This window comes from Erithacus rubecula, assembly GCF_903797595.1.
Source record: "Erithacus rubecula genome assembly, chromosome: 4".
NCBI lineage: Eukaryota > Metazoa > Chordata > Aves > Passeriformes > Muscicapidae > Erithacus > Erithacus rubecula.
Window position 1 is genome coordinate 10,158,075 of NC_136686.1, and position 25,291 is coordinate 10,183,365.

The 25,291-nt window shown below is 44.6% G+C and overlaps 1 long non-coding RNA gene across 1 annotated transcript; it reads left to right on the forward strand.

Annotated features, from left to right (window-relative positions):
- The first annotated feature begins 2,733 nt into the window (after positions 1-2,733).
- On the forward strand, positions 2,734-23,529 carry LOC306801393. The gene is made up of 2 exons (XR_013774079.1): positions 2,734-2,879; positions 23,320-23,529. It is a non-coding gene; the product is annotated as an uncharacterized lncRNA (long non-coding RNA).
- The last annotated feature ends 1,762 nt before the right edge of the window (positions 23,530-25,291 follow it).

The following is a 25,291-nucleotide window of genomic DNA, read 5'->3' on the forward strand; positions in this document are numbered from 1 at the left end:
TTCACTAAGAAGGGCACTGCACTTGCAATAAAATTAAATACCTGTTGTGCTTCCTTGTGAGAAGAACATTCAAACAAGTCAGTCTGCTTATAGCCAAGGTTTAGGGATGGTACTTCCCAATGCAGTGGGGATTACACTGAGACTCTTCTGTTATAAACAGCTAAAAACTAATCTGTATTTTTTCATATGGCTTTGCATTTTTTCCCAAACTCATGCTAAGCATTAATTAGGTAAGATCAGTAAAATGACATGGTGATGTTCTTGTAGCTTGTGGACCAAAATTATGATTTTGTTACCTGTATAACCCCAAGAACACTTCCACTTTAAGTGGGATTTTCACCACACTGATGATCCTCTATTTTCAAAATAAGCTTGTACATGAAATTGCTAGGAGGGGCCCCGTGCATATGAAATATGCATGGGGGAACACTTGCATTTATCTGTGGCAGAGAAGTAGTTTTAGGAGATGCAGAGGGATTTCTGACTGGGAGAAGAACAAAAGCACTTGAGACTGCACCTTCCTCTGAGGCTGCTGCATGGATAAGCTCATCCTGGTGCCTTTCCTTCCAAAAGAGGAATTTACTAGTAGGAACAGAAATATGGGCAGAGGGAACTTTGGATTTTCCAGGGAAAAGCAGCTTGGATTTCACATATACATTGCAGGCTTACAGAAGGCTTTTTGTTCGTGTTCACTGAAGCCTCCTATTTCCTTCCTGCTTTCCTTGGACCAGCTGACCTCAGAGCAAGAATAGCAGATGGAAAGCTTGCATATCAAGGATTATTAATGATCTGTCATGCCCTGAACTGCAAAAGCTTCAATTTTCATTTTCTTTTCAAACATACCCCATATCCTGGTGCAGAATATATTTGTTCCAACACTAAAAGGAGGGCAGGGGGTTGGGGGAAAGGGAAGTGGTATTTGAGGCACAGTAAAGGGAAGGGCAGCCTGAAGGGAACAGGAATGAAAGAACTAAACAACCACAGCTTTGAAGGTGAAGTTCTGTATTTTATAGAACCAGTCAGAAAGAGAGAAGACTAAGAAAAACCAAACTAATGTTAGCTCTGCCCCATTTAATCTACCCTATTCCCATAGAAATGATTATCTGGTTGTTCTGTGTCTTATCATGACAAAAAGGGAAAAATTGGCAATTTTCCACTTGGCATTTGTGTTGACCTTATAACCACAGATGTATTTATAGTCCTGCATAACTTCTGAAATATATTGGCAAAGAATAACTTTCATTTGGTTTAATTTCATTCGATTTAATTGGATTTGATTGAGGCAGGATCACTACCTCCAGAGCAATGTTCTCCTCTGATATACAGTCACTCACCCAACCCAACACTTCCATGGTCTTCTGCCACCTTCCACCTCAGAATATGCCCTCCAGATAGCCACTTTGGCCATAACTCTAAATCAAAACAAAACACTGTGATTCTTTTAAATCTCGGGTGTTATTTAGGGAATAGTGTGTCAGCCCATGTTTGCAAACTGCCAGCCCTGGATGCACGTGGGAAAAGCTGTAGCCAGCTTTCTTCCTTGACTGCAGCTCTGGGTTCCTAAAACCTCTGGGTGGAAGGACCTGACTTTGTCCATCATGGAGCAATATAAGAACAGAGATGTTTATAAACATGTTACAGCCAGCCTGGGTGGATGTGGGTGTACTGGGAGGTGTGATCTGACTCCTTCTTGCCTTTTGGCAGTAGCTTTTTCAAACAAACAGAACTGGAAACTGTCCCAGAGTATGCAGGATGGATGTAAAGGGGAAACTCTGATACAGACAATACAATACAATTTTTAATATGCTTTAATTATTTTTGTTTCATTGTGTTTATCTATTTTCATCCCACTGCTTTGTCTCACAAGGAAAATATATTTAAATAGCCTTTCTGAAAGAGGACAGACAGAAGAGCAAATATTCTGAATAATGGCAGTATAATTCCCCACTTTCCAGGATGTTTGCATTTGGTTTCTCTTTGACTTCTCAGACTCTTCATGAGGTTTCTCACATTAACACTAAAACTAGGTTCTCTATGTTGATTTTTATGATATGTATTGAGCCAAAAGTGTAAGAAGACTACCCTTAAAAATGGGAAGAGACTGTGAGCTCTGCTGAGAGGAAATACTTGTTTCCAGGAGGGAAAAATAAATCAAAGAGGGAAAGAACTTCTTTTGAGGGATGGAAAGGCTTGGATTAGGGTTGATCCTCATCAACAACAGTGCTCGGGGCTCCCAAGGGCCTTCCTTAGCTGGGCACAGGTGGGTCAGCGGTGCCCCCGCGCATCATCTGCCAACAAGCGCCAGCAGCTCCTGCCCTGCAGAGCGGCTGCCGCACTCACCACGGGCCGTCGGGCTGCTCAGCGAGAGCTCACGGGGGACGGGGCTGTGGGGCAGCGGCTTCGGCCCGCACTGATACCGGGGAGAGGCGGCCGGGGCAGGAAGACTGCGGGGCTGGGGGACTGTGAGGTTGTGGGACTGCGGGACCGTGGAGTTGTGGGACTGCGGGACTGCCCCGCCTCGGCCTCGGCCCAGGCCCAATGCAGCCCCAACACAGCCTCAGCTCTGTCCCGGCCCCAACCCGGCCCCGGCCCCGGCCGGTAAAAGGCGTCGGGCAGCGACACCCGGTGGGGGAAGCGGCCGCGGGCCCCGGGAGAGCCGCCCTCCCTCGGCCATGAACCGGGCACTCTCACCCCATCAGGGACGAGCCGAGGGCTCTCCTGGAAAACCACGAGGCCGACCCGGCGTGAAGGGCTTTTGGCTCTTCTGCCTGGCAACACCGGCCCGAGCTGGTGTTTGAGCGAGTGAAACGCAGGCTGAGCTCCAGAGAAGACTGAGGCACCGAAAGGGGCTGAGAGTCCCTCCTGGCACTTGTCACTGTGTAAGCGTACATGGGGTTTTGTTTTTACCCTTTGTAGAGCAGAGAACTTTCACAAATGTCAAGCAGAAAATGCATACAGTGTTCCTAGACAACTTGACACGGTGCAGCTGATGGTTGTGAATGTAAAAAATGGTTTTGAGTGGGAAGCATGGAACTAGAAATCACGGGCTGAATGAAACCATTGAATCAATAGGCTCAGAGGATGACACAGGTGGTGTCTGGGTTGGTTAATTTTCCTCACAGGTCAAATGGAATAAATTCTTTAATCAGGTATTCTCCAAAAAGGCAGTATTTTAGAAAGATTTTCAGTCGGAGAAAAACACTGTATCAGAATAAAAGACCCCCTTTGAGCTAAAGGCACCATAGTGCTTTGAGGCACCCACTGAGCTAAACTGCCATGATTTGCATAGCTACTAGCAAGTGGAAGAAGCTTTGGTGGATAACACTGATAGCAGATCTATAAGCCTCAATAATTAAAATATTATAAATTTATTATTTTATGTGAAATTAAGCTGGTATATCCTGAAGGAAAATGTAGGATAAAATCTTTGGACTTCTTCAGGAAGAACCGTGGTTTCTGAATTTTGGAATATCCATTTTAAGCAATCCTTTTCATACTTACCACCCTTTTTAAAGATCAAAAATAAAAGCTGTTTTTTTCCATTTAAGTTGAAACCAAACATCCTTGTGTATAAGAGTCTTTTCCTCTAAGAAACTGAGACACTGAGTTTCCAATCTTCTTATTTCTCTGGCATTTGTTACTCCATTATACATAAGACTTAGCACTCCTGTGGTGCTGTAAATCTCCAAAACTCCCTGCTACCATGAGGGATTTCATTCTGTAAATGAATTTAAGGGGGTGGATCAGTGGGCTTGGTTGAGCCCTGTGGGGAGCCCTATTGGTAAACACTGTAAAAATCCTTCTTTGAGGGGATAGGAAATTGAAAGGAAATATCTTTCTCACCCTGCCCCGACCAAATGGTGATATTTTATCTCTTTGGTCTGAGGTATGTTCAGACATGTGTTTTCAATCACACTGAAATCAAATTACATTACAACTGTCCTGCTTTGCTTCTTGGGAGTTGTAGTTTAGGTCCCATTTTGTACCCTGTATTTGGTTGCCTAAGGAACAACCTCTCCCCTCTGGCTGGGGACAATGTTCAGAGATGCAGAAATGGAGTTAGGTAAAACACTTACCTTTGCTTTGTCCTAAAATATTTTATTCAAGGAAAATTGTCTGTAGCAATTCATCCAAAACTGGGAGAAAACAAGATACTGAAATAACAGAAATTCACACAACTTTGCAACTCTGCTTTCCATTTGTCCCCATTCCCATTCTGTGCCCAAAAGTGCTGTGCCTAGTTGTTGCTTCTCTTTTGGTACAACATAAATGAACTATCATATTCAAGGTGCAGAGGGATACATGCTCTGGAGATCAAGGTGGGAGTTTGTTTTGTTTTGCTTTGTTTTGTTTTGTTTTTGGGAAATGATGCTGGGTATTTACATTCATGAGGATCCAAGGCACAAAGTCTCACTTTCAGAAGCAGCTTGCAGCCAGGAGTGCCCAAAAAAATGAAAACAGAAATTAGGGTCCTAATTAGTTATTAGGAGAAGATTTTCTATTTGATTTAATTAGTAGAATATCAGGTGTAAGTCAACTTCTGTGCTGAAGTCTCTTGACAGATGTGGTGAGAACTATCTGAATTTCAAAGTGACTTTCAAGTTATTTTAACAGAGCTCTGTGCATCTATATGTAAGAAGATTTTGTTGTTGTTGTTGCTATGTATCTGACAGCTCCTAGGATCTTCAGGTGCCACTGTTTCTGGTAGGGTTGCACAATTTTGGAGGGCTATTGTTTACTTTTCTTAAGAAAGATGTGCACTGAGTTTAATTCACTGAATAGAATTGCTGGAAATGTTGAAGAGATTTTCTGAAAGCTGCCTGAGATTAGCTTTATAATGGATTCTTTATCTATTATAAAAACCTCCTAGGTTTTAAATAAGCATTGTTTTTCTGTGTCTAGAATGTGTTAGTCAGAACAACACTATTAACCAAGTCAGGCTATTGCCAGTTTTCATACCAATCATTTATATTCAGGTTATGCTTATCATGTGCTGAATGTCATCCATACACATAGAAGGATGCTTGTCCTTTCCTGAAAATTTTGCATTCACTGACAAAAAAAAGGAGCATTTTATTTGGTGAAGGTTGAATAGGCCCTTCAAACATCTGCATGCTTTTAAACAATCCAGAAATTAATAATGGCCATAAAAATAAAGTAATGACTTGTAGCTTCCTCCATGCCTGGCTTTAAAGACACTGAGCCCCTTCCCCACAGTCACTGTGCCTTTTGTTTTTAAAGATCAACCTCCCTATTCTGGAGCTGGGAACACTCATTTCTGCACTTGTATTACAGCAGGGAGAAAAGAGCAGCTTGTTAATAGCTCTTGGTCGCTGCAGCCTGAGTAAGATCACCCACTACATTTCTTCATCTCAGGAGGAGGAACACCTCATTTCCCACATCCAAGCTCACTCCCAGTGCTGCTTTCCTCTGCCAACAGACATTTCCATGCCAGGAAATCTGGCAATGATGGCTTTCTAATGGCAGCATTTGCCCCATGCCCTGGAGATTCTGCCTTGCAAACTTGTTTTCAGTAACAAGATAGATTCAGCCCATTTGTGACAGAAGGAAGGATGTCATGAAGGACCTTGAGAGGTCCCTGCCAGTCCCAATCACAGCTCAAGGCCTGTGTGACAAATAGCATCTTTTACCACTTTAGGAGATAAAGTGACCAGCAATTTGACTGGAAAAAATTGATTATCCCCTCACAAACTCCATATATGCACCCTCAACGTTCACGAACCATTCAATTTCTCATCCCCTTCTCCTCTCAAAACTCATTGGGAATTTCCCCTTCTTCTCTGAAAAAACAGTTCTAGCACTACCCAGAGATCTCTGTAGCACTGCCAGCAAGGGTGAGGCAGTTAAATTCTAAATGGGACCTAACTTAATTCTTTATTTTGTCCTAGAGCCAGTGCTGTAGTCTCCTGAGGGCTGTAAGGGACTATGTTGTGATGTCTCAAGGCAGGACCAGTCTCAGCTGCCTGTTGTGCCCTCTGCTCAGGAACTGGAGGAAGTCTGGAGAGGTGAGCAGCACTTTGTATGGTTGTCAGTGTAGAGTGGCTTTTTCTTCCCTCAGGAAGTCTCAGGGCAGAACCCTGGGAGTCAGCCATGAAGCAGAAGGATGCTCAGGAAATCTGGCTGATTTTAGAGAAGTTCTGGAGAATTCAGGGATGCATCATCCCATTGTAGAGGAGGATAGGGAGATTTACAAGATGCATTTCATGCTCTGACAAAAGAGAAGTTACTTTAAAAAAACATTGCTTGGAGTCTTGGTCACAGAAGAGCCAATGCTTAGTTTGAGATAAAGCCAGCAATGGGTATTAAGGAAATGGCTGTTTGAGGAGCAGGGCAGGGAGATATCCTGATTTCAGTGAAGTTTCCCTATAGCATCTCTTACAGCTCTGTCATTTGGAAAGGAGGAAAAAACAAAAGGACTGCTGGGGAAACTGGTTTAATTGCCAGACTCACAGGACAGTGGTCAGCAGCCCCTCACCTGACCCCTGGTAATGGGGAGCTCAGGAGCCAATACTGGGACTGATACTGTTCAACACCTTCAGCAGTGATGGGGAGGAGGGCACAGAGTGCATCCTCAGCATCTCTGCAGGTGACACTGTAGTAAGGAAAGTGGAGAGACAAATGCCAGAGCCTCCATCCAGAAAGACCTCAAAATCCTCAAGGAAAGAACCAACAAAGACTTAAGTAAGAACTCATGTGAAGCTCCACACTGGGGCAGAATTGCCCCACATATCAGCAACTGGCTGAGGAGTAATTTTGCTAAAAAGAACTGGGGTTACAGTGGATGCCTGCTTGACTGTGAGCTGGCAAGCAGACCATGATAAGCTCCTTCTACCTCCTGTTTTTGGTGCAGCTGGGCTCCCACCTGGAAAAAAATGTCCACAGAAGGATGAGGGGAAGTTGAAGAGGGTCCAGCAGAAGGCTCCCAGAGAGTGACGAGCCTAGAGCTCATGTCTTAGAAAGGGAGGCTGAGAGAGACAGGTGAGTTTAGTCTAGAGAAGAGGAGGCCGAGCTGTTGTCAGCTCCCCACAAAGTACTGGAAAGGCAGAGCCCAACTTCTCTCAGGAGTGACTGAGTGGAAAAGTGAGGGCTGTAGCTGTACCTGTCTGCCATCCTGTCTTCTGGAAAGACCCAGAGCCTGTGCTATAACCTTGCCTCTGGCCCTATCTCCTCTTCAAGCTTTCTGGATGGACCCTAAAGCTGGTTATACCACTTGTTTGAGGGCTGTTAATGATCACTGTCCAGTCCTGTGCCACAGGGCTGGAGGCATGAGAGCTTTTGCAATGCTTGACTCTCAGCTTCTGGCCTGTCTTTCCTTGTTCCCCAAGTTTCTTCCCATTCCCCTTGCTGATCCTTGGTGTTTCACGGACCTCTGTTTTCAAGGCCAAATTGACCAATTATATGATACACTTAGACTTTCCCTTCAGCACAAGGAATAAACCTTTGGTTGAACCTTTGACCCTAACAGCCTTTCACAGACTGATTGTATCTAAATGCTTCAGGGGATTTTTTGCTTGAGGTATTTCTCTTGGTCTAATAGAAGGTGACGCTTGAATCTTACTGGATTTCTATTTGGAATTTTTAAGACTTTTAGTTAGCCAATAACTATATTACAGAATACTTTGTATTTTAAATAATGTTTATTACAGGATGATGTCTGCTTAAATATTGATACTTCATGTTATAATTTATCCTTTGGTTAAAAAATCACACACACACAATCTTACTCAATAGCTGTTGCAGAAATTGATTTGAGCATTGTGAACAGCCCTTATTCCTTGAAGAGACCAGATCTGGAGGCCCAGCAATTGCTTAAATGTAACATTAACCATTTGGCTGCTGGTCAAAAATGTTGATAAGAGGAGAAAATCTGTAAATTTTTATAGTAGAATCAGAATCAATCTGTGCTGAGTGAATTAACATTTTGGTGTCATGAAGGACTGATGCCTTCACTTCTCTTTTCCTTCATATGTGTCTTTGTAAGCCAGAAGGGAGTAGCACAGAGACAACTTAAGAAGCAATTGCTTCTCCAGAAAATGGTGCAATATACTTGTCCTGCAAGTGTATCTTACTATATATATATATATATTTGCATATATATTTCATTCACAAGATGGAGCCCAGACCAGCAACCCGATGTTCCTCTCTCTTAATAAATTCTTACTTTATAAGCTCTGTTACCCTGCTTTTCCATAGAAACTGGTAGGACAGTGAGTAGTAAAGGCCAGTCTTGTGCAGATCACAGGGTGATAGATTAATCCATGAATTATTTACATGGGAGTTTCAAGTGTCCTCATCATCCCCAGATTTGGAGTGGTTTTTTGAGTTCCACCACGGGCAGAAATTAATGCCTTGTTTCCTCCACTGAAGTCTCACCTGCAGCCTAGAATTCAGTTTAGGAAGCTCCATAACTGAGTCCTGATGGCTCCAAAAACATACCAAGCTTTAGGCACATGGCTTTAAAATCATGTTTTAGGAAAAGAAAATTCTTAGCTGAATAATAACGTGCATAATACTTCAGTGTTGCAAACACAGCTGCACGAGTAGGGCTTGATGGGTGTTCCTGAGGATCTGGCATAGGAGGTAGCAGTGCAGTTTCCACCATAAGGCTTTGGGATGGGAGATAATCTCCTTTTTTGGGGCTTTCCTCTATGGACTCGGGTTGTTACCCACTCTCATGTGACAGCACTGTGTTTCATGATACGTCACTCTACTGGGAAAATTCCTAGAAAGACCAATATCACTTTTAAGTGCTTTAATCCACCAGTTACCAAGGGACACCGCTGCTTTGACAGCTGGCTGTCAGGAAGACTCAGCAAAATCCGGGACTCAGGCCAAGGATTTGTTTAATTTTTAGTATTTTTTAATTACATGTCAAAATATTGTTTTAATTAATTTTTAAATTTTAATTGACTCGGGGGAGGCGTCCGGCGAGGCCGCCCCTTCCCGCGGCGGCGCCAGGTGGCGCCATGGAAGCGCGATCGGGACAGTGCCGGGACATCCCGGGATACCCCGGGGACACCTCCGGGATACCGCTTGGATACCCCTGGGATACGGCTGGGACATCTCCGGGATACTCCCGGGATACTCCCGGGATACCCCCGGGATACCCTTGGGCACCCTCGGATACCTGGGTGGATAGAGCCGGGACACCACCGAGGCGGTTCCTGTAAGGGATACCCGATGGCACAGTGCAGTTCTGGGGAGCAGGCAGGCTCCAGGGGTGTTGGTCACCCGTCAGTGTGGAGTGGTGCTTTTCAGTTCCACCCAGGCACATCTACCCCGAGTCTCGCAGTCCTGCACCCCTCCTCAACATCCCCCAAACACCCTCCTTTTTCCAGCACCATCCCGTCCTCTGTCTGGAGAACACAAACCCGTGGCATTTCCCTCTCACACTGGGCTTCATCAGTCCGAAACGGCTTTAGGGAGACAGACTTTGATGTTAATAATTTTTTGCAAGAGAAAGGGAACAGGTGTTTTTATTTTTTCTTCATGGGAAAGAAAACCTCTCCTTGTTTCATGTGTGTGCCTGCCCACGGGCAGCTTTTCCAGCCTCCCTGCTCCTGCCTCACACACCGTGGTTGTGGATGCCATTGCCTGCTGTCTGTTCATCTGTTCAGGCCTTGTGCTTTGCTGTTTCCTTACCGATTTTAGTTTAAAGCCTTACTCCACAGATTTCCTTGGATCAAAGTCAGTCTTCCTCACACCTCTCACCCTCCATGGGGCAGTTTCAACCCAGCTGGAGCAGCTGATCCATCACCAAAATATTGAAGACCTTCCTTGTGGGATGGTGCAGCAGATGAGCCTTGAAGCAGAGCAGGTCCAGAGGGGTTTTCCCAGTTCCTCCCACAACTGTGGGTGGTCTTCCCTCCTGTCTGTCGGAGGCTTGTGGGGTGCTGCCATGTGAAGTGTCCTCTGTCAGTCTATTTTTAAACACTTTGATCTTACTCTAAAGTGGTTATTGTTACAGTTTCCTCTGCCGTACAGAACCCGATGGGTGTTTGCCTGGATGTCCCCAGCATGAGTGAGCAATGGGCGATGTTTTTTCTCCTACTCTTGAGCTGTGGTCTGTGTGTGGCTCTAGTGTCACTGTCAGTCCAGCTGCTGCTGCTGCAGCTGCCACCAAGAGAAGCAACCCCTTCCTTGCTTCCCACCCTCAACTTGCTGGCACCACCCTTTGTGTGATTGCACAGTGATCTGACCCACATGAGAGCCAGAAAAAACAAAAAGTGCAGGAGGACAGGGAGGAGGAGAAGTTAGTTTTCAGTGGGATCAATTCCATGCTCCAAACACTTGCATAAGCGAAACAGAGGACTTGGCCTGGGCACAGGAACAAACAGCGTGGGCACAGAGGGAACACAGTGTCCCTATCAACTAAAACTGGTACTGATAACTTGTGTCAAAAGATACCCTGAGGGCTCTTGACAGGAAAGTAGTTGAGACATAATCTTCCACACCTAGACATTCCTGATCTTACCCAGTGAGCTGGAAGTAGAGGAGCTGGCAGTAGTGGTATCAATATGCCTTCACAAGGTGGTGTTTTTTACCCCTGGAGTACGACACTTTTTACAGGAAGGAAGGAAGGGAGGAAGGAAGGAAGGAAGGAAGAAGGATGATCACAACCCAAAATCCTCAGTTTTTAAAATATGGCCATTCTATTCTTGGATTGTTTTTCTAGTGCTGCACCATTAAATGGAGAGCCCTTTTCCCCTTCCCTTTCCCTTCTCCTCTTCCTGTGGCAAAATACAGATGGACCCTAATAAAGATGGACCTTAAAGAGAGAGATGGGGAGCAAAGGTGCCCTGTTAATTCTTGTGAAGATATTACTTTTGTTCTCTCTTTGTTACTGCATTCTAGGACAAAAACAGATGTTTCTTCTCTTCACAAGACACTGTATGGCCTATCTAAACAGAAGGAAAACAGCACTTCTGCAGACAGTGCTAAGTTCCAAGGCTGGAATCATCTTTATTATGAGGTAGTTGCACTGTGGTGGATCTTTGGTGAAATCTGCATGCAGATTCATGCCTGCATGCAAAATAAATGATTGCTCATTTGTTTCAGAAAAATATTTTGCTACAGATCTATATGCCAGACAGTGGTTCTCATTTAGGGAATACCTTTTGAAGAAGATTAAGTGCTTTGTCTCATGACCAAAAATATAAAGAGTTTTTAAAGAGTGAAAGCAGACAACAGACTTTGGTTTTTTTGGTGATGTTAGCTGCTGATTTTGTTACAATTGTTTGGAAGCTGAAATGCTTACAAGTGATAAGCTCTTGTTGGGCAGGTAGGAGTACCAGAGTGGACAGTGGTTTTGTGAATAGGAACATTGAGGTCACCTAGATATTGGCAGTTTGGAAGCACTGAGTCTTGCTTGGCCAGAGTCATCAGTGACTGAATAGGAAAAATTTGAGTCTAAATTAATACATTTACGCAAACAGTTATGCAGAAGTTAAACCTTGAAAGTATTCACACTAACAGTCAATCTTGTTTCTCATTCAGCAGTTGGGTTTCTCCACAGGAAGTTCCTGACAGTTTTTAGGGAAGTAACTTTGACTTTTATTTTCTGCTAACAAAAATAACTTTTGTGCTTTTACTTGCTCATGCGTAAGTCTGGAAAATCTTGACTTCTGAGCAATTAATGTGGGTTAATGCAATAACATTTCTTGCCCAAGTAGCTGACAGTGGCCAGGTGCTCCTGTGAGGGTGCTTGGTGCCAGTGACCCTGTTCCCCTCACCTCATTTTTGGATGGAGTCACTCGGCCCCACAGGCCACACCAAAGAGGCTGATTCACTGCCCAAGGCATGTACTCCTTGGCAGGCTCCCTGGACCTCTGCATGGGTCACTCTCCTTGCTGTCACACATACCTGGGGTACACAGTGGGGGACCTGCTTTGCTGGGTTTTTTATTCCCTTTTGGTTTCCTGGAGCTTCCTGAGCAAAATGAGAAGCGTTTTCTTTATAAGGAATTGTCTGTATATCCCACATGTGCCTCTATTGTTCGGGCTGAGGGAAACTACACTGCAACAGGATCTTTGTTTCCGGCACCCCCGTCCCTCTCCCTGTACACAGGCTGCAGTCATAACCCTCTCCAGGAGTCCTTAACATTGGTTGCTCTAGAAGCAATTGTGCTTTTTTAGACAGCTGTTTATAATTTCAGGTCTGTGAGGGAATAAGTGATGGATTTAGAGAAATAAAGCTACTTGAGAGACTTTACCCTATTTGCTGGAAAGAAGTAAGGAAAGTTTGGGGGAAATAAAACAGCTGGAAGAGGCATTGCAAGAAGTGGTAGTTGCAAAATGAACCTTATAAGGGAATAGATGCTTGGCCTTACCAAGGCAAGTTTAGAGCACTAGACCTAGAAAGGCATCCTAGATAATTGCATTTTACAGCAGCTTGAGTCAGGGAGCAGGATGAAACAGTTTTTTAACTCTTGTAATAAGCTATGAGCTATTGTAGTTTTCAGGAACAGGGAAAAGAAGTAGTCATTTACCTTTCTTTCTCCTTCCCCAAGCTGATCTTCTGCCAAAGATTTTTCTCATTGGTCCCAAGGCTCAGCTGCCTGAGTTTGCATCACAGGTTACACACAGAGTCCCTCCCAGTCTTTTCAGTGAGGTGGTACACAGCACTGGAGTTGAGTGCCCAATGGATTTTATCTGCTGCTCCTTGCTTTCTAGGAAGTGTTCCTCTGGCCTTCCCAGGGTTGCTGCCATGGGGTGGGACTTCCACTGGAGGTAATCACTCAGGGGGTATCCCTGACTCAGTGAAAATTGCCTTCTTGGAGAGTGGGTCTTCAGCCATGCACCCGACACTTTCACCCTCCACATCCTTCTATTGCTCTTCTGCACAAGTCTTCTCTGGGTTTTTCCTGCATTTCCTCACCTGAATGCAAACGTCTCCTCACTTCTCTCCTAACAGCTGTCATCCTTGCTGAAATATATTTGAATGGTGGTGCCATGTTCTGCTTTGGTTGGGCATTTGCTCACTGTGAACCCTCACATTCCCTGCCAGTGAAACGCTCTCAGTTTTTCACTCACAGTACAGCTCCTTTTCCCAAACTCTGCCAGCAGTTTTTCCCAACTTACTTCTTATTAGTCTTTGCCCATCTCTTGCAGTGCACTGCTGGCTTCTGTTTCTAGATTATCTCAGGATTTTCTTGTGTGCAACATTACTTTCGAAGTATTGGTGGTTGTCTCATATGAGCTACATACTGGAAAAGTTAGGGATTTCTCCCTATTACATCGTTGTTCCAATTAAACTACCACTTTATTTTTAATGTAAACTCATAACTCTTGTGCTTAAAGAGGAAATCTTCAAATTGGTAATTGTAGCAAATGAACTTCAAAAAAAAGCATTATGAGAATTATTTTTGTGTTTTAGCATTTGAAGCCAGTTCATGATTTGTAACCCTAAGGGTTTGCACTATAATGGAAGGAACTGTTTCTCTGCAAAATTGTAGTAACCTCTGTAATTCTCTTGTGTTACAACTCCACAGAATCCCAGGATGGGTCAATTTGGAAGAGACCACAGTGGTGTCAGCTGGTGCCACCTCCCTGCTCCAGCAGTGCCATCCCAGAGCACAGGACATAGGGTTGTGTCCAGAGGGGTCTGGAATATGCCCAGTTAGGAGACTCCACACCCTCTCAGGACAATCTGTTCAGTGCCTGGACACTGCCCAGGGAAGAAGTTGTGGCTCCTGTCAGTGGAACCCCCTGGGCTCAGTCCCTGCCCGTGGCTCTGGTGCCATTGCTGGGCTCCTGGAGCAGAGCCTGGTCCTGCTCTGACCCTCTCTGCAAACAGGGACACCCAGGGCTCAGGGCCCCTCTCAGCTGGGGCTCCTCTCCAGCCTATTCTCCTAAGAGAGTTGCTTACATCTCTACCAAATATGACAGTTTACATTTCAGCACATTTTTGTCTACTTAGGTCACAGCCTGCAGTGCTCTACAAACTACTAGTTGAATCCATGCACAATGATAAGAATGGACATGCTGCAAAGTATGGTCTGCATCAATAAAGAAGAATCTAGATTTAAAAGAAAAAATGCCACTCATGTTACCCTTTATAGAGAGTATCACAGAAAATTAGATTTCTCAGAATCTCTGAAAGTATCAACTCTTAATTTTGAGTGTTCTGCAAGACATTTTTCTTTAAAAAACCCCCTAGCTCTGTGTTTTTCTCCTTAACACTATCTTCACCTTCCTCTGAAAAATTAAAAACTGTCAAACATAACTCAGCTGCTCACTCATTTCAGCCCCTTAGTTTAATAACCTCAAGACACCCAAACCTGTCACCTTCCAATGCTAAAATCTCTATATATCAGAAACTGTTGACCAATAAATGAATTTATATTTCAGGGGTGAGCATGGCTACACTTTAGACTTCCTGGAAGTCTAACCATGGAAATGGATCTTTTACATCCATATTATGCTCTCAAGGTTTTTGTCACATGTAAGCGTAAATTTTACATGTAGTGCATAAGGTACAAGGCACACACCAAGCTGCTTTCTACTGCTACTTTTTGTTGGATAAAAAGCTACTACAGCTCAGCTTGAGGCCTTACAGGAGGACATCAATGCAAGTCTTCATGAATAAATACAATGTTGTCAGGTTTTCCCTACTTTTGCTGTGGGGATTGTTATGACTACATCTGTGGAAAAAAAACCTCTGGATGAGGCAGGTTTGTGCTCCTTTATTCCCTGTTTAAAGCCAGCTCAAAGGGTTGTTTACTTGTGATAGCCCCAGAGGTGTGGCAGCCTCACCTCGTGTTTCTCTTGGTTTCCTTGGCCTCAGCCTCCCAACGCCTTCAGATGGCAACACCACCCCTTTCTGCAGCTGTCAGGGGATATTTGCTAAGACAAATGTGAAAGCATGGAGAAGTATGGCTGGGTCAGAATTCAGTTAAGCTGCTGCTACACACACACTTGGGACAGAAGCTCCATATTCACCACTGAGATGGATTTGTGTAGTTCATTTTGATGAGCAGAGAGGGAAGCCAGGCTTGAAGCTGAAGCCTGGAGATGTGTACTGTGTGGAGAGACCACCTTGAAAGGTTATGTATGAAGATGTAGATGTCGAGGGCTAAATTTACCACTCCTGGTTCTTGAAATTGAGACCTTTGATTTGGCATTGTTTAATGAATCTGGGGGCCTTTGGTCTGCCATGAACTGATTTAAAATCAGCACAATTCTGAGGTATAAAACAGACCTGAAATTAAAAAAAAAAAAAAATACAATTCTCAAGAGATTATGTCTCTTCTTAGTCTTTAGTCAGAAGTTATTCCCTCTGTGCAGTAGGTGTGGTCTATTACAGAACTACAGAGGAACAGAAAAAGCTTTTCAAATATGAACAGGAAGGGGGTGGCCATACTGTCCTGAGCGTTACATGCTGACAAACAGATCATTAGTTCCAGCTTCTGAAGTCAATTAAATATGGAAAATAATCTGTGTACTCATATAAAAAAAGAAACTGTGAGCAAAGGCATGCTTTGGAAACTTTGGGAAGTTGAAGTCAGACTTGCAGTTTCTGAAGCCCTGATTCACAGTTCCTGAATGTGTGGGATTGCTGATGTGGTTAGAGATTTGACCCTTGGAGTATGACAAGCAAGTCATCTCCTGGCTCTCTGATGAGGTTTGTCTTGCTTGTGCTGCATACTGGAAGCCTGGAAATTCCATGTTCCCAATGTATGGGGAGGGGAGAGATGTCCCCATTTTGTGAATTCTTTTTTTAACACCTCAAAAGCTATGCAAGCTCTGGTTTCTACCTTACTTCTCCCTCACCACCCATCTTTCACACAGGCCTTGCAGCAACAGGCCAGTCTGTGCCTCCACTGCAGATGTCACCTAGCCCTTCCATGTCCTTGACAATGTCCATGCTGTTCCCAAGCAGTAGTCATCAAAGGAAGTCTTTATTTCCAGGGGCAGTTAAGTGACTAACCCAAGATCAAACAGTGGGTCAGTAGCAGAGGCAGGAACTGAAATCAGGTCTTCTGACTCAAGTTTCTCTTGGCTACAGCTTCTGAGTTACACAGCAGAATTCATTTGTGTTGTAAATTTCAGCAATTGCTGAGACAAAACTACATTTTCTTTCCCTGAAATACCGTATCTGTGTCATCCTGTTCTCTGCCTGCTAGGAACCAGCTTCTTAGCACTGGACTTTAAAAAGGGAAGGCAAGCAGGAGTTGTTTCTAAGCAGTTACACTCTTTTGATCTATGAGAGAGGTGAGCCAGAGTGTGTTCCAGTGACCTCCTGCTATATAAAAGCTTGGCCTGCCTGACAAGACTTCTGGCTGCCGAGTTTCTGTGAGTCACAGCCTTTACTGCTTGGGTTTGATGCGGATTTTTACACCAGGCACTGCAGAATTGAGGTGGCCTCTCGAATACTTGCATTGCTTGGCAAGCGAGGGTATGACCGGGGGTGGATTCAGGAAGTTCTGTCAAGGGCAGGCACAGCTGGTGTTAAGGTCTTTGCAGGGCTCCTTTGTCTGTGTGTGTGTGTGTGTGTGTCTAGGAAAACAGTAAGGCCCCTGGATTTTTTTTCCAGCCAGGGTTCCTGGGAAAGGATGAGTAATCTGGAGATTTCCTGTTACTTTTGGAGTGAGGAATAAAAACACTGCCTTTTGGGGGAATCTTCTTGGATCTTCCACTATCTCAGGTCTTCCCTGAGCGGCACAGAATTCTCCTCCCTGCACTCAGCTTTTTTTGTGGCAGCAACATGAGCTGTGCTATGCAAACACTATGCTCTGCCCTTGTTTGCCTGGACAGTCCAGGATCCAATTGGTACAATTGCTTTTGCCTCCTTGAGTCTGCTGCAGGAACTAAACTCCACGTAGGGCACGGGTACCTGTGGTCAAGCTGTGCCTGGCCTGGGATGCTGGGAGTGTTTCCCTTTCATGTCTGAGAGTATCAGCCCTGCCAGGGAGGGACTGTGTGACCACAGAATGTTTGCACAGCACCTACCGTGGCTGGGGTCAGGTTCATGACTGAGTCAGCTGGGTGCTGCTGCCGTGCAAATGAGTAAATAGGAATGACAGAATAAATGTGGGGGTTTCCTGTTGGCGGAGGTAGAAAGGAGTGAGGTACCTCAACTCTGAAGTTATTACTATTTATTATTTCAATTGCAATACTCCCTGCAGGCTGCCTTCAGGGCCAAGGGCTGTGTCATGCAAGGTACGTGCACACAGCAAAGGCAGAGCCGTTCCCCACCCTGAACAAGGGTGTTCTCCAGCTGAGGCAATTTGTTTGAGCCCTTTGAAAGCAGAGATTCAGGGGCTGGAGCATCAAGCAAGGGATGCTGTTGCAGCCAAGAGCCATGCACAGGCAGTTTGGTCATCAGGTATATGCCCAAACACCTGCTGCTATTATTTCTATATTCTTGTCCATCACTATTTGGCCATGACTTTCTCCAACTGGTATTTCTTGATGTGTACTTAGCCATTTCATTTTCTAAGTGCTTTACAAATATGATGTAATTAGGAAAATAACCCTCTATTTGCACAGGCAATTGCACAACCACATGTTCAAAATTTAGCTTTCAGAAATGCAGCCTCAACTGAGATTTCCTTATCTGCTCCTAACTCTTCCAGCTGCTCTTCCCAAAATTATTTTTCGCCCCTGCAACCCCAAAACTGACTGTGATGATGGTAATAAAATGAATACAACCTGGGCAGATAAACTGCTCTCCTCTGCAATGTAAAGTGTAAGGTTGGTAAAAGAAAGTAAGGACTGGTAGGGAGTACATGTTTTAGATTCCTGTGTTGATCTGTTTGCTAGATATGATGGCTTTTAGTGGAAGGAAATCAGTGCAAAACAAACAGCCGCATCCCCCAGTGCCTGATCTCCAGCTGCTGCAGTAGAACCATGGACTCAGGAACAGCCCAGTTGCTTCCCTTCCTCACAAGCTTTGCTGTTGGGACTGGGAAGAATTTATCCCTATGACTGCCTGTATGAAGTGTGAGCCACTGACACAAGCTCAAGAATTTTCTCCCTACTAAAATCCAGAGTATTTTTGTTTTGTTTTTCCCTTTATGCTTTTTCTCTTCTCCTCTCTCTCAAAGGTTAAATGGTTCCCACAGGGTGCAAGAAAGGGTTATTGAAAGCAGCAGGTCCACTTTTGAATATTGCACTTCTGGTAAATCTCTGATCCAGCATCTAGTGGTTAACCACTGATACAGGAAATGACATTTAACGTTTTATCACTCAGCCAGAAATGGAAGAACAAGGCAAGCCTGTATGTGGTGAAGATGGATCATTGCCTACTACCTACCCCTTAAAGGCATATCATGCCATTTAAAAGGAAATGCTTTTCAAGCAGGGACTTTTTCTCCCTCTTTGTGTATCTTTCTACTTAAGGCAGACCAAAAACGTGGAAAACAAATCCCCTTCTTCCCCTTCCCGCCCCCCAGGTTTTGCCTGCTAAAATAGGGGTGATGGCCTTATAAACAACTTAAATCCTCTTTCCTGCTCTTTTGTATTTTTTGGAAGTGTATCCCAGGCCCTGGAGGAAGCTGGGGGCGGGGTGGGGGAAGCGGGGTGGGCGAGTAAGCGCTGATGATGGAAAATTAGTGATTCAGTAGGTGGCACTCTCTGCCCTGACTCGGGGCTCAGCTCTCCCGGGCACGATGTGCTGCAGCCTTTAGTCCAGGCAGTCCTGAGCGAACGTGCTACAGCGACAAAGGAAGAAAACAGTTTAAAAAAAAAAAAAAAAAAAAAAATCAAAAGACGGGGCCGGAACTTCAGCAATGATAAATTGCTGTGGGTTATTGATTTCCGCGTCGCTGCATTGGTTTTTGGTTTACAGCAGCGAGCGCCCGCCTGTTGTCACCACGGCAGCCGTGCTTTCTGTGGGAGCTGCTAAAACTTGGTCTGATTGCCGAGTGCGTATTCAGGAAGCAAGCTCAGAAGTTCAATGCTTGTGTACAGTTCAACTATAATTCAAAAGGCTGTCAGATCTGCCTATATAAATTCTAACAGTTTCACATGTTTTCTTCATACATGCTGGAGTGGAAAAAAACAAAACAACAAAGCAAAACAAAACAAAACAACAAAAAGATGCAGCATAGCACTTTCCTCCTGCAAATAGGATATGTGGGCAAGCACTTTGATTGTTTCAGCGGCCATTTTCACCTAATGACATAATGTGAGATGTTTTCCAAAGAGTGAAGTTCACAGATTGCCAAAACTTTCCTGGAAGTGAGCACAAAAATGCATTAGAAAACAACATATTAAAGGTGGACCATCTCTCCTGATCTGTGGGGCTGCATAACATGATTTTCACATGCCCAAGAGCCAAAAGAAGCAAATTCTTCAGAGACCCAGTGAGTAGTGGAAGTAGCAGAGTCCTTCATGAGGAGTTCAAAGGTTATGGATGAAGGCAACTCTCCAGAAGTCCTGCTGTTCTCTGGCTTGGCTGGGAGTAGAGCTGGATGTTGGGGTGAGCATTTAGATACTGGAAAGCTGGCTTGCTCAGTCCTGCAGCAAGGATCTTGGATTCCATCAGCCAGAGCCTACCAGCACAGCTTTCCTGTAGCTGAAACACTGGCTCACTCAAAGTGTTTACAAGCCATTCTTGCAGCACCACACTGGTAGCTCAGGCAGAGAAAATCAAACTGTGCACGACATAGAGACAAGCTCATATTTGTGTCTGATGTGTACTGGAAATGGGTAGTAAGGATCTGCAGTTAAACTGTCAGTTGGCATAAAAAATCTGGGAAGTGTAGTTCTCACCACACTCACTTTTCCCTTACAGTGTTCATTCTTCAGCATCCTGCTTATTTTTCCATTTGTGGAAATCTACTTAATACAGATTGAAAAGTGAGAAAGCTGTGCAAGCTGCTTGGAGCATGTGGACAAGGGCTCTCCAGAAGCACCATCCACAGAATGAAGATGCACATGCATGAAACCAGATTCTCAGCCCTTAAGGCTGCATATTTTTGAAACTGTTATGATGTATTTTGTGCAGCTGAAATCCCACCATGCCCAGGCAGCTAGGTCTCTGTAGAATACTCTGCTCTCCATCCTTGCAAAGTAGTAGGACCCTGGTCCTACCAGAAAGTCTACAAAGACTTAAGCAGGTCTTTGACCCTTCTGAATGTTTGCCAGCAGTGACTGTCAGGATCAGAGCCTTGAGCTACACCTTGGGAAGTGCTAGTGTTTATCTCTGCACTTGATTGCACACAATTGCTTGCTAGGAACATGTTCTTTGAAGAAAGATCTGGAGCTGGATCCTTCTCTCATTGTGACTCTGCCAGCTGCCGTCCCCAAAGCTATTTTTAATCAGACAAGCTTCTCCATCCCTGCCAAAAAAAACCTCGTAACAATTAATAACAATAAAATGAAGGCAGCATGGATAAATTAATTGTGCTGGCTCTATAAACCAGCAGCAACAGCAGCTCATGAAGATCAGTGCTGCATTGTTAATGTGCTGTCTTCCATTTTGGTGTAGCCTTGGTCTCCTGGTTCGCACTTGGTTGTGCTGCTGGTCTCCACGCTGCCTGTGGCAGGTAGGCTGGCAGATGGGCATCACCACAGCAGGCTGCTTTGATTTGCCTTGTGTGGATGTGAGGGAGGTGGGAATGATCCCCTTTAGGTGCCAGCCCTGTTACATGACAGTTTATTAATTCTGATGACACAGAGCTGCACCCAAGGCAGGCCTGGTGCTTGGGTTAACTCCCGGCCCTGTCATATCACAGCCTCTGGTGTGATAATTTGCCTGCAGGCCCATGTGTCCCTGTGCTGTGGTCCTGTCAGAAGCTGGGCTCTGTTGGGCTGGATCAGAGTGTGAACAGGAGGCCTCCAAGGACAGGCTGCCACCTGGAAGTCACTGCAGGCAGTGATGCCATTGAGCAGGAGGTGGTACTGCGTGCTCTGCCCGAGGGACCCCAGCCATGCTGCACTGCAGCACTGCTGAAGGCCTGCTTGCCTGGGTACAAGCTGTTGTTGCTTCAACCACATGCAGTAACAAAACATTTCCTGGAAGTTTTCTCTAGGGAAAAAAAAGAAAAAAAGGAAAACAAAAAAAAAAGGGGGGGGGGTGGAACCAAACAAACAAACACAGGAGCAAAAGTCCAAAGGTACTGTCCTGCCCAAGTCCCAGGCTGGGTGTCTGTATTTGGTTTTCTTCTTCCTGCTGGACAACGTTTTTCTCTTCAGCTGTTGTTACCTACTCCAGAGCTAGAGGCCTTCTCTGATAAGGGAGACAGTTTTAAGGAAGGAAAGATAAACAAGAAATGGAAAAAAAGAGGGAAAGATAGAGAAAAAGTAAATAAGCAAACAACCCCCACTACCTCCAGCATAAAACCTGTCCCTCAGAAGAGCATGTCTGCTTCACAAACAGCAAGGATAGCTTCCCAGGCCCTGTGGGATGGCACATTCATCTTCTGGGGAGAAAACACTGAAGCTGCTCCATCAACTCCTCAGCCAGCAAGGGCACTGCAGAGATCACTGAGAGGAAAAGAATGTGAAAGCAGGAACAACAGGACAGCAGCCTGAGGAGGGCTTGGGTAGCCATGGGGAAAGAGAAGGAGAAAGCTGGCTCCTATTTCTCTTGCCTGATCATCTCACATCCTTAGGATCCATTTCTAAAGTGTGCCTGTGAAACTAAACTGAAAGTGGTGTAATTTCTGAAATTGCTGGCAGTAGCCATCTCCCTTTAAAAACCTGTTGGGCACACCATGAGACAGCACATGGAGAGAGCCTCTTGCAAACCCAACCTCCCCAGTCCAACACTTGCACAACAGAAGGGAATACACATTTCTCACAGATACTTTTTTCTCCACAAAAAAATCCCCAACAAAACAAAAACTCCAAAACCCCTCAACACTATTTTGTGATTCTTTCTGAAGAATAATTGCCAATGCAACATTGACAAGACCCTGGGAGCTGATAAAAATGAGTGGCCTGCTGAGTGCTCATCAAATTGCCTACTGCAAGCCAAAGCAGCAAAAATTCCTCAGCAAAAATAGCCTGCCAGCTAGGAAAGCAGCTAACTCTGAAACTCTTACTTTGCACACCTACCTAGGATTTCTTACTGTCATCTATGATACAAGTACAGTTCTATTTTGGGCAGTGATTTAAATGTAAGGAGGTGAATATCCAGATTTTTCCCACTGGAAGTGTATTGCTGTGAACATTAAAATTGAGCTGCTTCTCTTGGGTCACTCTGAAATTATCCATGGACCTTTCCCAGCCTCTGCCAGACAGCAACCACTGAGGTGGGGTTGTAAGGATTTTAAGATCTAGTGTCAAGATAATTATCCTGAAGCATGGTTTCTACAAGTTAAGGTGCTGAGCAAAGACATGCCAAACTGGCTGAGTTCTCTGCTGACATGTGCCAGATGGATTTGTATTGGTAAGCTCGTGCTCCAGAAAGGCAGAGATTTCCTTCCCTGATACACAGCTCCTACCCTGGATATGCAATCTCCTTCACTGAACACTTTGATAGTTGGTGTCATCCTTCAGCAGAGGTGCTGAGAAGACCTCAAGGTACTGATCCCAAAAGGAAGGTGACATGACTAAGGTTGTTTATATGTTTTAAGAGATGAAAACAGGGGTTTTTATTGTGGGAGTGGTGGAAGGCAAGCGGCTCTCATTTTGCCTCAAGTGCTTTGCACAACTGGTGCTGCAGAGAGCTCTGCACACACAGACAGATGCTGTTGAAGTCACTGTGCAGGCTCTCTCTGTGCAGCCACACATCACCCCTCCTTTGGAGAGTCTCAGCTCCTGCTGTCAGGTTAGGAATTCACACCATCCCCATTCACATTAGCCCCAGATGGTCATCTCAGCCCTGAAGTCAAGGCCAGCCTGAAACACCAGGCCTGGGAGTGTGGTGGTCTGGCAACAGTGTGGAGCAGGTGTGTAAGCACAGAGCACAGGGCTCAGGAGCAAAGTCAGGCTGACTTACCTTGTTCTGCAGGGGACACACAAGCTTTATCCCTAAAGTTGGTATTGTAAATTTTTGGGAATGAGCTCTACCAACATGAGTGTCCTTGTGCTGTTGGAATTAGTGATGGTGGTGGCTTTCCACTGTGAAACAGTGTAAGCAGCACTGCAGTGAAATCCATGGGTGATCTTGTGTTTGTGGTGTATTTGTTTAAACACTGCATGAACCCTTTTTGGTGATGGTTTGGATTTTAGAAAACAAGCAGAGCCATAGAGGGAGAATAGAGGTATATCTTAGGGCTGTGTATTGTGTGTTGTGTAAATGTACTCTTCCACTGCAGATATGTAAGTGTTCTGATGGTTTGTGCAATTACATTCTAATTTTTTTTTTTTTTTTTTTTTTTTTTTTTTTTTTTTTTTTTTTGTGAAGTGAAAAACACATCAGTGCTGCTCTGGGAAAGACTGTGAACACCCTTATAAACAGGAAAGTGATATGAAGCAATTCAAGAGAGATTAAAGAATGTCTGGGAAACAACAATACAAGTTCCAACTTGGAAAAATGTAAACTGGAGAAAAACAACTTGAAACTCAAATATGCAGCAGGAATAAATTGTGTTGAGGAGATCTAGGAATGATAGCAGCTAGCTGATTGGAAATGGTATTTCTTAAGCTGCAGAAGTGGGCAATGTGTGTGAAGGCACCCTCTTACATGTGGGAAGGCAGAGCATGTGTAATATTGTCCTGAGTCCTGCCTATTGCACTTCTAGGCAGACAGAGGTATGCTGGAGGGGATTCAAGAACAGCAACCAAAAAAACAGGGGGGATGTTGTCTGTGAATATGCCATTTCTAATTTTTTCTCAATGAAGTAGCTAGAAGGTGACAAAGAGGGAATGTGGTAGCTGTCACTAATGTTAGAAAAAAGTAAATGCTTAACAGATTTACTTAAGGATGTATGTGAGGGAATAATCAGGAGTAATGGGAGTGCTCCAATAAAAGGAACACTGAACTGATCCCAAGGAATCTCCTCGATAGAGACATGTGCAATGCCTTCCAAGGAAGTGGTGGAAACTTCATTCCTTGGGGACATCTAACACTTGACCACACAAAGCGCTAGGAAGTTTATTAGAGGAAATGACTGCATTGGATAGGCAGGGGAAGTATGACACAAAAGATCACTTTCAATTTATCTGAATGTATGATATGAATGGGAAAATATGTACCAGGATGTTTGTGATTTCCACATTCAACAGGCTTAAGCTGCCTTTCATTTATAGTAATGAGGGACCAATTTATTCCAAAAAAGTTCATCTTTTTTCCACTCTACCAACTGTATCTTTCCTGATTTGTGCTGTGAAGCAATAACCTTAGAGCACAGAGGATTAGGAGGCTTTTTCTCAGAATGAACAATAGTTTTGTCAGAAAACCTCAGTTTCTGGGTTGGTGACGCCAAAACATAGGGTGGAAGGCAGTCATGTTGAATTCGTGGGTGTCACCTCAGTATGATGTTCCCTCACTGGGAAGCAGCTCGGTATTCTTCATGGAGGCACCTGGCTTTTATAAGTTCCCGTGTAGGTTGTAGGAGCCACTTGCATTTGCCATCAAAATTTCCCCGCCAGAATGTGAATTGCCCTGGTTGTTTAATTGGAATGCTTAAAAGCGCAGCTATCCCTATAACAGAAAGTTATACACGGAACAGCAACAAAAAAAGAAGAGTTTACGGCCACAATATTTTGCGAGGCACACCCCTCCCTTCTATGGAAGCGCTTCCCCGTCCCGCCGGGCGCACAGCAAGCACCGCATTCCTGTGCGCTCCAATGGCTTTCAGCGTTGCCTAGGTATTCAGAGGAGATCCGGTGGGCAAGCCGTAGCTTCAGTGCAATAGGAGCTAACCAGAAACAGTGGAAAAAGATAGAAGTGTGCATCTGGCTGTGCTGCAAACCTCGAGCAGCTCCTCCAGAGGTGTCCTTTTGCTGCAGCTCTGGGTTTACCCTATGCTCATTAGCCTTGACAGTCTCTCTTGACAGCGTGCCCTCTCTATAATCTAAAGCTGTGCTTGGGAGATAAGGGCTTTGTGTACTGGTTATAAACAGCGAGGCTGGAGTGGAAATTCACAGGGCTGGAAGTCGGAGAGCAGCTTTGCAGCTACATTGAGAAAGCCTCAGAAAGGGTGAAAGCTCCTCTCTGCACATTCAAAGCAGCTTCTCCTCCAGTCTCTTACAGGGCATTTGTTTGTGCTTCGTGTTCTGCCCCCACCTACGCAAGTCCTTGTGCTGAAAGGTTTTTCTTGTTTTATTCTGGAGTCACTTTGGATGCATTGTTCTCTCCCAAGTGCTTTGTACTTTGGACAAAGAAAGGTGCTTGTATAACATTGCCGAGGGAGGAGGGAAAATAGCGGGATTGG